At 36.6% G+C, this 13,241-nt stretch overlaps 1 long non-coding RNA gene across 1 annotated transcript; it reads right to left on the minus strand.

The window, feature by feature from the left end:
* Positions 1–3,386: 3,386 nt before the first annotated feature.
* On the minus strand, positions 3,387–13,065 carry LOC122546627. The gene is made up of 4 exons (XR_006310776.1): positions 12,716–13,065; positions 6,120–6,189; positions 5,778–5,851; positions 3,387–3,437 (listed from the first exon to the last, which is right to left on the minus strand). It is a non-coding gene; the product is annotated as an uncharacterized LOC122546627 (long non-coding RNA).
* Positions 13,066–13,241: the final 176 nt, after the last annotated feature.

The raw sequence follows: 13,241 nt of genomic DNA on the forward strand, positions 1-13,241 counted from the left end.
CTTTAAAAAATGCATTCACAGGACATGGTAGTCACTGGCCAAGCCAGTATTTATTGCCCATCCACAATTGCTGAGAGAGCAACTGACAGTTACTGTGGATCTGGAGTCACATGTTGGCCAGACAGGGGTAAGGATTGTGGATTTCCTTCCATACAAAAACTAGATGAGCTTTCCAACAATCAGCAATAGCTTCATGGTCATCAACTGACTCTTAATTCAAGATTTTTTTTTGTTGAATTGGATCCCCAGGACATTTCCTGTTTCTCTGGATTAATTGTCTATGGATAATACCATTAGTTCATCTCCTCCCCAATATATTAGTAGATACAAGGGGTTTAAAAAAAAATCAAGTAGCACAGCTTGTATAAATTGAAAATCTATATTGTACAGAAGTTACAAAGTTCTTAAGTAATCTGGACAAGGTTTCTAAAATAAAAGAGCACAAGAATGTATCCAACTGATGCAGTTTCTATATCCATGAACAAGATATGAGGAGTATCAATATCTGGCACAATATGTAATTATTAGCTCTATTTGTTGCATGGGTAAACCAAATACAGTGTCTTAGAATTGATCTTTAAAATCATCTGCAGAATGATAAGAATGATATCATTTCAGATCAATAAAGAATAACAATGTAACTAAATCAATGAACAAAAAGGAAAGCCATTACCAATCTAACTACAATGAAACATATGTTCGATCTTCCCACTTGCACAAGATGGCTTCAAAGCAAAGTAATTAATCACTAGCTGTTTGACAGATTTCAATGATATCTGTCCAAGAAAGTCAATTTGCTAAAGTCATACCACGTCTGAGAAAGGAACAGATCATCAAAAGCACAAATTTTCAAATAAACTTGTTGGACTATAACTTGGTCTTGTGTGATTTTTGACCTTGTCCAACCCAGTCCAACGCTGACACCTCCAAAACATACCTACAGACTTGGTATTACAATAAATAACTATTCTGAATGCTGTAATAGGATTCCATCATCACAGTTAACTTGTACAAAATTTAAATATCGGAAAGTCGATCAGTAGTCACATATTGAAATGACACTGCTCGTCAATTCATTTAAAATAAAATTAGGATGTAGACTTTCATTTTTGGTGTCAGGTCTCTTGAATGACCAGAGCTCTTAAGCCAAAACATTATTGTAGGTTGAGAGAACCCTACATCCAATTAAGGTTTTAATTCCACAAGTTATCAGAAACCATCAAACTTCAGCAATTTTCGGGATTTGTAGATCGGGTTGATGATAAGTATGGAAGTTAGCTCGCTGAGCTAGAAGATTTGTTTTCAGATATTTCGCTACGTCTCACCACCATTCCAGGTAATATCATCAGTGAGGATCTCCGGTGAAGTGCTGGTGGTATGTCTCCCCCCACTCAATTTATAGGTCTTGGTTTCTTAAAAGCGGTGATGTCATTTTTGGTTCTTTTTTTCAAGGGAAGGTAGACAGGATCTAAATTGATGTGTTTATTAGTGGGGTTCTGATTAAAATGCCATGCCTCTACAAATTCTCGTGCATGTCTTTGTTTCGCCTGTCCTAGAATTTGTGCATTGTCCCAGTCAAAGTGGCGTCCTCCTTTATCTGTATGTATGGAAACTAGTGATAATGGATCATGAGTTTTGGTGGCTAGTTGCTGTTCTTGTATCCTTGTGGCAAGTTTCTTGTTTGCTTGTCCCATGTAATTTTTTTTTAAACAGTTCTTGCGTGATATCTTGCAAATGACACTAGATTTGCTGGTAGTATCTAATGGATCCTTTAGTTTCATTCGTCGCTGAGCACTCCCCAGCTTCCGACGCTCCAGGGAAAACAGCCCTAGCCTATTCAACCTCTCCCCAAGTCTCAAATCCTCCAACCCTGGCAATATCCTTGTAAGTCTGTTCTGAACCCTTTCAAGTGCTAGTTGGTGTTTGTGTATCCTGGTGGCAAGTTTCCTGCTTGTTTGTCCAATGTAGTGTTTTTTACCGTTCTTGCATGGTATCTTGTAAATTATGTTGGATTCGCTGGTAATATCTAATGGATTCTTTAGTTTCATTAGTCACTGTAGGTTTGTGGGCTACCGCGATGCCAAGGGGTCTGAGTAGTCTGTCTATTGGGTAGACATTTTTGTTGAAAACCTTTAATAGATATTTTTCTTCAGCTTTTGTAGTTCTTGGGTGCTGCAGTGTGATGTAGCTCGTTGAAATACGCAGCACCCAAGAACTATAAAAAGAAGAAAAACATCTATACAAAAAACACAATCTGCCGATTCCTCAGAAACTAGATGAAAACAAGCAAACAACGCAACCAAAAACTATAGCCACATTACCTTGCACCAAAGACATATCAAATGACTTCCAGACTACTGAAAAGATTTACAAAGATGTTGCCAGTGTTGGAGGATTTGTGCTATAGGGAGAGGCTGAATAGGCTAGGGCTGTTTTCCTTGAAGCGTCAAAGGCTTATAAGTGTTCTTACAGAGGGTTATAAAATCATGAGGGGCATGGATAAGATAAGTAGACTAGGTCTTTTCCCTGGGGTTGGGGAGTCCAGAACTAGAGGGCATAGGTTTAGGGTGAGAGGGGAAAGAAAGAAAATAAACCTAAGGGGCAACTTTTTCACGCAGGTATGTGTGTGGAATGAGCTGCCAGAGGAAGTGGTGGAGACTGGTTCGATTGCAACGTTTAAAAGGCATCTGGATGGGTATATGAATAGGAAGGGTTTGGAGGGATATGGACCGGGTGCTAGCAGGTGGGACGAGATTGGGTTGGGATATCTGGTCAGTATGCACAAGTTGAACCAAAGGGTCTGTTTCTGTGCTATACATCTTTATGACTCTAGCCACCAAAAGACATGACCCACTGTCACTAGTTTCCATACATAGACAAAGGAGAACACCACTTTAGACTGGAACAACACACACATCCTAGTACAGGCGAAACAAAGACATGCATGAGAATTCTTAGAAGCAAGGCATTCTAACCAGACTTCCATCAATAAACAAATCGATTTAAATCCTATCTACCTTCCCTTGAAAAAAAAGAACCAAAAATTACATCACCCACCTTAAGAAAAAAATGACCTATAAATAAAGAGGCAGGACATAGCACCAGCACTTCACCAGAGACTCTCACTGATGTTACTAGTATGGTGACGAAATGTCTGAAAATACATCTTCCAACTCGGCGAGCTAAACTTACATACTCACCATCAAACCTTTTTCCAGGTTTAAAAGCATATGAAAACAAATCATCTTGCCTGCTCATACAGAAGTGGATTAAAAAGGTACAAATTACATCTAGCATTTAAACAGAATAATCCTTATGAGATGTAAAATATATTAATGTCAAACGTATGACTTCAATACTGTTACTTTACATACTGCATTCACTTACTTTTTACTGCGCTCCTCTTGTCCATTGGCTTTGCTCGATTTGTTCTCATCCTAGGCAGGTCGACAGAAGAACATCAGAATGACGAAGGGGAAATATTTTGCAAGTCGTGAGGGGAAGGGAAGAGGGAATAAGAAAATATAGAACACAATGATTTAAAAAAATATTACTTATATAAGAAACTCTAAAGTTTCTTTGATACGGACCCTTCTATGGACATTAGGTTTTTGTTAATTACATACTTTTAAATTAGGAATATAGGAAGATAGGAGATAATCTTGCTGCTACTGACACACCGATCAGTACCAGTGCTAAAGTGTGCCTAAGACATGTGTGGCTGTGTTAGCTGTAAGCCACAGTTGATTTCCTGCGACCAGTCCTGTTCCTCACGTCTTCGCCCATGTGTACTGGAAGGGTGCGACTGTAAGAGCTTGAAGTCACCTCTCTCACACATCTCGCCCTGAAGCAAACAGGGAATCACACCTCTTAGTAACGTCGATTCCCAAGAAATCTGAAGTCTTCAATAATCCACCAGTTCAGCCTAATCAATCCCTAAATGTGGTCCTGTTTACACAGGGAACATTATTTATATTAAACGAGTCAAAATGAAAGAAACACTATTCAAACACAATCCAACTATTTTGCAGCGGCAAAGCTTGACGAATCACATCACAATCCATTTTTCAAAATATTTATCTTTTCTTCTAAAACTGTACCACAAAGTTCATAAGATACCCCTTGATTTGAGGAACGTAAGTAGGATTATTAAAAACTGAGCACACTATGCTTAGATAGGTGCACAGTGAGGTCTACTGTCGATATAAATTTGGTAAATAACTACTAGAAAGTCCAAGTATTTCTTTTAAAATTAAATGTATTATTTCTTACTTGCCCCATAACTTATGCTGGCTTATATTTCATAGGACTACATTTTGTGGTAATTTTGAACTTTTGCAGAATTATTTGCCAACGACACTAAACTATGAATCAGGTAACCAGTACGCTTTGAAATGCCACTCTTTATTAAAAGCAATCACAAAATTGATTATATAACCAGAGTTAAACCTGGTGGTATATATTGCGGAGTGAGCATGTTTCTGACTGTGCTGTAAAGCCATTTTACTTAAAAGATTCTAGCAAAAGGAAAATTTTCAAGTATTTGTCATGACATTTTACAGTAGATTTGTAAAAGCTCCCCTTTAATCCCGCATGTATGCGTAGTGTAAGATAAATAGCAATCTGTGTAGCAAGTTATGAAATTTGCAGAAAGAAGGACCGTCAAGCCTTGAGCTAGTCAAAACAAAATATTGTGTTAGAACAGATGAAAGACGTTATGCATTTGTTCTGTAGCTTGTAGAGTCTGTTTCAGATACACTTTTCACGTGCATCTACACTGATCCCACTTCGTTCAGCGAAACACCAATCGGATACAACAAGCACTCTACCTCCTCACATAAAAATGGCCTAAAATTTATTTTCAGGCCTAAATGTCAGACGAATTACTTTTTGTAGGCTTACTCAGGCTGCATTATACAATTTATTGAAGAATAGGCAACAAAAAGCCCAACTAACACAATACTAATTTATCTTGTTATAATCCTTCATCTTAATATGTTGAGCACAGCCTGCATAACAATTCCTGAACAATGAATTCAGCAATTTAGCTCAGAATTTAACTATTAAAAAAATACCAAAACAAAATGGTATTTCAACTACATTCAGTGTTATTTACAATTGGAATAAACTCTTCAAAATCCTAGCAGACCACCCAAAACTTGACAGTTATGCTTCCAACTATTTCAACTTCAGCAAATGCATGATCAAAAGATGAGGAATCTTAAAAAGTAATTTAGTGGAACAAATACATTAGCATCTATCTTTTGGACAATGACTCTAGCCCATATCTGGATTATCATTTATTTGAAACTGACAATCAACTGCAAAATTGTGATTCAATGGCCCACCACTCAAGCTTCCTACACCCAGCCTGCATGAGACTGCAAAACCAGCCGTTTTGTAAGCTTCCAATCGTGAATCTTGATTTCTCTGTGTAAACAGGGCCGTGTTTTCTGTTGAACTTTATTCTATCAATAGCATAAATGCATTGCATACAGTGAAAGTAAAATTTAACAGATCAATATAGTTTACTTTTAGGTTCTGTGAAACTTCTTTTGCATGCAGAATATTAGTTTCTCTTCTAAAACCTCTAAATAATGGATTTTTGTTGTTGTTGTTTACAATTCATCTACTCTTCGATACTACAATGCAATAAGTTTACTGTTTAAAACCGTACTTTCACCTTGTTGCTATACCAAAGAATAGGCCATCTTTTCTTGGGCTTTGGGATTTTACCCAGGGTACCACAGAACAGCGATACTTCACGCAATTACTACCTTATTGTTTGATAGTTCAGACTGGAATCAAAGCTGTATTCATGGTAGTAGAGATGTGATATCACTAGGCAAGTCTACAAAAAGAGATAGATGGGCATTTATTCATCACTCTAATCGAAACTACTGCAAAAAAAGATCTCATTTCTAGTTGCAGAACCAGCTCAACAGTAAAGAAAAACTTTACTTAAATGTAGTGAAATATCTGTATTCTATATGCAGTAAATATTAAAATGAAAGGGTTATGGAACTGTGATATTCAATGAGTATAGCACAGCAGTAGTTTCATAAATGGTGCTATTTGTTCTGTATTTTATGACCTGCGTGGGTGCCATTGCTCCTCACCTCCTTCCTGTATGGTGCTTCGAGCATTGCTTCAATATCCAAATCATCTGCCATCTTTTCTGATTGTCACCTGCAAAACATACAACAGGAGCAGGAACAATTAAGAATAGAGAAACAATTTTGAATCAAATATCTTATATGCAGGCACCATAGATGATAAGAGTGACTAATGTTTTTGGATTCTCTTCCTAACTGACAAACTAAAATCCACCCACTTTTCTTCCCCAAACATTCTGTCTTACTTCACTGGAAGCAGCATTTTTTTCTGTATACTAATAAATTTGCTTCAGGATAGACAAAACTAGTAAAGAGAAAAAAAAGCCTCAGTTTTTGAGGAGTTGAAAGATTGATCGGAAACCTTTTGCTTGTATCTAAATTAAATACTTGCATGCCACAAACTAAGCTGCCAAATTTGCTGGAAATATAGTTCCAGAATAAAACTTAAGCAAACAAAACAAATTATATTGCACCTAAGTTGTTGTAATTTCAAATCTAGCTTTTTTTTTGTCTGACAATTGCTTGAGTAGAACTTAATCACATAATGCATGCTTCGTCCCTATCCAATAAAATATAAGCAAATGTAAGTTTGAGAACTAGACTCAGTGTTTAATAGCTCTGCCTCACAATGAAGATTCTACTTAAAGCAGTGGCAAAGTTTTCCCTACGTGAAAACTTTAAGCGAATGTTTTAAGAAATCTCTTATTTACATAGATGATGTCCTTAAGGGTCTCAGAAGCAGCTTTCAGATTAAAAACTGTAAAAGTCACAAATAAAATCATACATAGCACACAAATATTAGACATGTTCAGCAAGTCCAGAACAGTCTAAATTAAAGAATATAATTTTAAGATAGATTATTTTACATACAAGTCAAAAATCAGCTTAACTCAAATCAACTGTTAACAGATGCAATTATGATTTGAGTAACAGATTTATGAGATAATTAAAAAACATAAGCAGCCTTTATCAGATACATACTGACATTTTAAAACTGCAGATGTAAGATAGCAGTATCTCATTTTAAGTCAGCTGAACCAACCAATACTATTATAACAAATGTACAACAGCTAAAACATTGTAAAAAATGCATTTTTTTGCTTAAGGAGATTTTGTTCATCTCCATTATGCTGCAGTGTGCTACATTTAGGAAAAAAATTAGGTCAATGTGTGGGGCCAGCTAAACACTAAACTCTAATGGCTCGAGCAAGGTTCGATTTTTGTCCTTAAGGTAGAAACTATGAAATTAAATTTCAGAGATTTAAATAATGAAAATTACAAGTTTCAAGTGATCAGTTTCACTGTAGTGCTAATTCAAAATTTCTCCAGATTGAAGCCATTTAATTAAAATTCTATCTTGCTCAAGACTTGAAACTTGGCCACTTACCTAGACTGTTTACTCATCATTTGTCATTGATAATCAAGCACTGCTGTTTGGGCTACCAAAAATATGGTTTACACCATGTTTTTCTTAAGTTATACAAAAAAAGAATGCCCACTTAATATAATTAGTTTCAGAAAGATTTCTGGCTGAAATAAATATTCTGCTTATTAATATTTTAAATCCTTTAAATGATTTTCATTCTCTGAGGCTTCCATTTGGCCTCCATTTTTACCCAGCACCCCCAAGTAATATTAGCATATTTCTCCCACACCCCAAATCTTCAACAAAACTCCTTTTTACTTGTATATTAGGCTAACAATGCATGATAGTGAAAAGAAACGGTTGATTTGTGTAAAATTTAATTGTCCCAAATGCCATCAACTGCTATAAACAGAAAAATAATTGATTCAAAATTTGGCCTATTTACAGAAGGCCGAATTATTCAGAATAGTTCTACAATGTATGGAAAACACAACCCGCCTGGTGGATAAAAACATTGCTCAGCAAAATTTTCATATGTGACTAGTTATAGAATTTGTCATATTACAGATTTTGCAGTGAAGCCGTAGCAACAATTAGGGCTCCATTCTTCAAATATAGGGACATATAACATTGTAGATTTTTTTTGAGGGGTTTGTTAGCAGTCCGTAGAAAATCAGCCCTCCTTTGTCAACAACACAGGAGAATCTGCAACACACAGGTACAAAAATGATGTTTTTTTTTAAAATTGCATAAGACATACTTCTTCCATCAAGTAGGATAGCACTAATATTGCCACTCCCACAACCATCTGACATCACCTAGATAACACTTTCGAGCCCCATGGTATTTTCCTACTGAATCGCTGGACATAACTTGATTGCATCAGGAGATCAGTTAAAGGAACAAATCATTTGCGTATATATATATATAGCCCAACAGTTATCCTTGCACAATTTAGATTTCAAAAAAAAGAATGAATTTTCTTAAGTGTTGTGGTGTTCAAAGAAAATGGCTAGGCTTTTATTCTCTGGATCTATTAAAATGGAAACTTAAGTATACAGAATGATCAAATGAAAATCAAGGGAAAGTTACACAAGCATATATTGTGCACCTTGTCACACAAAATTTGAAAACTTCTCCAATAAAATCAACATAAACTTTTCATTTTTAGCACCATGGACAAGAGTGATGGAAAGGAACTCAGTGTTGGTGTGGCACCATGCAAATTCTTTAAACCTTATAAACATTCACTCTTCATTATGAAATGAGACAGTCCTGCTTCTAGAATTTGTCCAGACATGCTGATTTAGCATTGGTGCCTTGTTAAATATTCTTCAAAGACATCAGAAAGACTGTTCATCACGGATGGGACAACTAATTTCTGAAGATAGAAAAATGGAAAGTTACATTTGACACAGTAAATTATTTTATTTAAATACATTGATATTTTGGGTCCTATCTCAGAGCTAGTTTTCCGGAAGATGCCAGCCTCATTGAAGTCAAAAATTATAAGTGAACAGAAATAAAATAAATTTTACCTGACCAATTTAATGGATCTATTTGGTTAGCTTTTCCATCTGACAAGTTTGTTAATTTACCCAAAATCTATCAAAAAGAAAAGCCTATTAGCATTATCACATATTTAGCAGGAGCAAACAGCAGTAAAACCGGTATTCAAAGAAGTATTTTGTACGATGCAAAACCAGCAAACTTAACATGTTGCGAGAGCTATTACAAATAACATAGCAGTATCAGGGAAGTAACAGATGCAGAAGATTCTAGAAGTATATCGACTGGAAAGAAATATATTGTGTGTTTTAAAATGTATGCAAATAACACATAACAATGAGGAAACTGTATATTGTTAAATCATGTCAATTTTCACTTGTGGAAAATGACAAAATAGCAATGACAAAACAAAACTCAAGTCATTTAGAGGAACCTAGTGGATTTAATATGTTCAAAAATAATAATGACATCAGGATTTAACGTGGGTCAGTCTCCAGAATCAGATGTTTTTTTTAATCTAAAATATTAAAATAAAGGAGAGGCACCACAGTCATTTTTTAAAGCTCTCCTGATTCAGAAATAAGGTCTTTGGATTGGAAAATTAAAATGTCACTCAATTATTTGATACTTGCGAAGTCACAGGAATCTCTGGGACACAGAACTACACATCAACCTCAGAGTTGTCGCAGGTACATGAATTGTAAACCTTGACAAAACTGATTTTAATTAAAAATAACTAAACATCAAGACATTTTCCTTGATATTCTTGTGATCTACACAAGCTTCCAAACAGTACAAAAGTTCCATACAAAAGATTAACAAAAATAAAAAGCATATGGAATTGGAAATCACCTTGCAATGGGTTTATTTGTTGGTTGGGGTGCAGGACAATGAAATAAAGGGAATTTCTGATTGGAGGGACAAACCAAATGGCACTTCCTAGTTACCTGGACCAGCACTATGGCATTTCATCATCTATATTAATCACCTGGATGAAAAAAAAAGTTAAGTTGTAAAATTTGCAGAGGACAGCAGGAAAACACAATGTGTATACAGCAAATAAGTGAGGAAGATCAGCTAGTTTGGATCCAAGAAAAAACTACTTTCTGACAGTGAAAGAGTAGAAATTCTGAAGGGACAACACGTACACAAACCATGTACAGCTAATCCAAAGGCTAATATAATGTTGATGTCAAGGGATTGGAAACGAAAAGAAATGCTTCAATTGTAGAAACTTGGTGAGATCTCACCTGGTGTATTGTATTCAGTTTCAAGCACATCTCAGGAAAGAAACGGCGAAGATAAAATATTACTTCACCAGAATAACACCAGATTTTAAAGGATTAAATTATGAACAGGTGACAAAGTTGGAGATCATGCTGCTAAGTTTAGATAGGTTTGTAAATTAATAAAATTTGAGTGTAGATAAAGACAAACCATATTCTCCAAGAGAATGCAGAACAAGGAGACTTAAAATTAAATTGATAACACTAATTTAGTGAAACCTGACTGTATTTTTCAGTGATTACCCACTCCAAATTAACACAGATGAAGGACCAATTAAAATGTTTGACTAAAATTGATACTTTTACTAGGTAAAGGTTTCAAAGGATATAAAGCACAGGCGGGTACTAAGGGTTGTAGTATAGATGAGCTAATACCCAAGAAGCACTGGATTTCTTGGTCAATTTCTTGTTGCACAAACTGTGAGATTCTTAGGAAAGCCCATGTTACATGCAGCAGCTACAAAGAAAATGTTATTACAAACTGCATCACTTGAATCAAAGGAAGGGCTGTGATGTGCAACTGAAGTGAATCTATCAAAATTGCAGATCATCTAGGAAGTAGTTTGGGACCAACATATGTCAAGCACAGGCTGTTTTTTTGGGAGCTTGGTTTAGGTTAGCCCAGTTCGTGATTCCTACATCAGAGGAAATAGAAGCCCATATTGAGACACCACAATCTCATAAAAAGGTCGAACAGTTTTCATAAAATCCCTACAGCGTGGAAACAATTTTGCCCAACTCTCCAAGTGCATCCCATCAGACTCATGCCCCTGCCCTATTCATGTAACCCTGCATTTCCCATGGTTCATCTACACATCCCTGGAAATAATGGGCAATTTAACATGGCTAATCCACCTAACCTACACATCTTTGGACTGTGGGAGGAAATTGGTGCACTCGGAGGAAACACATGCAGACTGTGCAAACTCCACAGACAGATGCCCGAGGCTGGAATTGAACCTGGTTCCCTAGCACTAAGAGGCAGCAGTGTTAACCACTGAACCACGGTACTGCTTTTGGGAAGTGAATGACCTATGCTGATTATTTAGTGAAATAAAAAGGTAGAAATTTCACACTTCATTCTATCCACTTAATAACACTTGCCCAAAACTAAATTTGTTTTAAAACATTACTGTGAATAATACATGCTCCAATGAGTTATGTTCAATAATAAAAACATAGGTATACCAGCTCAACTAATGTTTGAAAGGGCAACCCATGCTAAATATAGCAAGTCAAACTGTGTTTAGATTGACACCAGTTTATCAAAGATAATTAATTTTCAGTAAAGACTTCAACGAACAAATAGCAGCTATTCATTTCAGAGATTACTTATACAGATGTTAACAAGTCTAAACACACTTGAATCTTGTGGTAACATAATGAAGCCCCAGGAGTAAGACCTTGGAAGTAGTATCCAATTGAACATAAATGAACAGGGCTGATATAATGAAATGCTTTTCCCCTCCCCTGCATAGAATGACAATTTAGTGCCTGATAGTGTGCAACTGTAAAGGTTGTAATGCATGCAACTCTACAATCTTGTCTTTATTGGTCACAATATGACCACAGATAGAAAATTTTTCATTTTAAAACCTACATACCATATGATTAAAAAAATGACTTTTAACAAAATCATCTCCAGTCTAAAAAGTTCTAACACCACTTATAACAGGGACACATCACAAAATTGAAGTGGTGATCTTGCATAATGTTCAATAAGTATGTTTGTATAATTTGATATTCTGTGGAATAGCTTTTAATCCTTCAGAAGCTAAAACAAAAACTGGAGTTGATTTCCTCAAATGTGTTAATCTAAATCGTCATTTATGCTGAGGAAAGGTTGCATAACAGGACTACTTTAACTTGTAGCTGTTCCAGATCGTCAAACAGCTATTCAAGGAGAGTGTTTTGCTATTCGCAAGAGTTACCTTATCATTGCCTTAATCTTCTCCCCCTCTCCCCGACCCAAAAGTATTTAATCACACTTTTTTTCAGGCGTGACCACTCAATTACGTTGGGGGCATTCGATATCCCGAGGAACTCTCGACCTTAAATGACTTCATTTATGACGATAAATGATTTAAATCTGTTGTCCGATACAATGCACATTGCTTAGCAGGCGGATTAAATTCCAAGTGGCAAGGGGGGGGGAATCAAAACTTATTGCGCATTAACAAGATCGCGTTGAGACGTGGAGAAAGCGACTCCCGCCCTAATTTATTGCATAACTTCGTCTATTCCGTGGTAGAGCTACTTGTCGGTTAAAAATGTGACCAGTAAAATCACGGTTGAGGTGGCATAACCGTAAGATATTTAAAAATAGTTTGGTTTTCCTTGTCGATTCAACCGAGGCCTGTTCCATAACCGTTGAAATAACACGCGGTCTCAGGGAAGGTCGGCTAACAAAAACCGTAGACGGGAGAAAAAATAGTTACCTTAAAATGATAGGGTGCCTTAATCGGTCGAATCTGAACGTTAGAAGCCTTTTTGTTCGGCCTGAAGTTGAATGTTTTCCTCTTAATCCTCGGTACTCAGGCCTTGCTGCCCGGATCGTCTTCCGCCCTTAGGCCTCGCTCTTTTTAGATATATATATATATTAAAAACGGATCTGCGAGGCAAAGAAGTTTTTTAAAATGGTTTTCTTTAAAACATCAACGATGTTTGAGTTAAACAAATGCTACAAATGTGTGTTTTGTGTGTGTACGTGTACTTTCTTTTCCTCTCACGAACACATGAACAAACAAGCGACCTCGACCGCTCAAAACCACAACAAAATGGCGCAGGTTCCATCCAGTCCGCCAGCGCCACGCGGGGTTTCCCAAAGACGCAGCGCAGGGGCGGCACGTCACGTCACGCCGCGTCCGACCCGCGCGGGCCTGTTGGCTCCATGGCAACGGGGTCGCCCCAGCAACCTCAGTGACGAAACTCAACGCTCATCCAATCCTGTCCCCCACGGCCCGC

Source organism: Chiloscyllium plagiosum, unplaced genomic scaffold, assembly GCF_004010195.1.
Source record: "Chiloscyllium plagiosum isolate BGI_BamShark_2017 unplaced genomic scaffold, ASM401019v2 scaf_10530, whole genome shotgun sequence".
In the NCBI taxonomy this organism is placed as follows: domain Eukaryota; kingdom Metazoa; phylum Chordata; class Chondrichthyes; order Orectolobiformes; family Hemiscylliidae; genus Chiloscyllium; species Chiloscyllium plagiosum.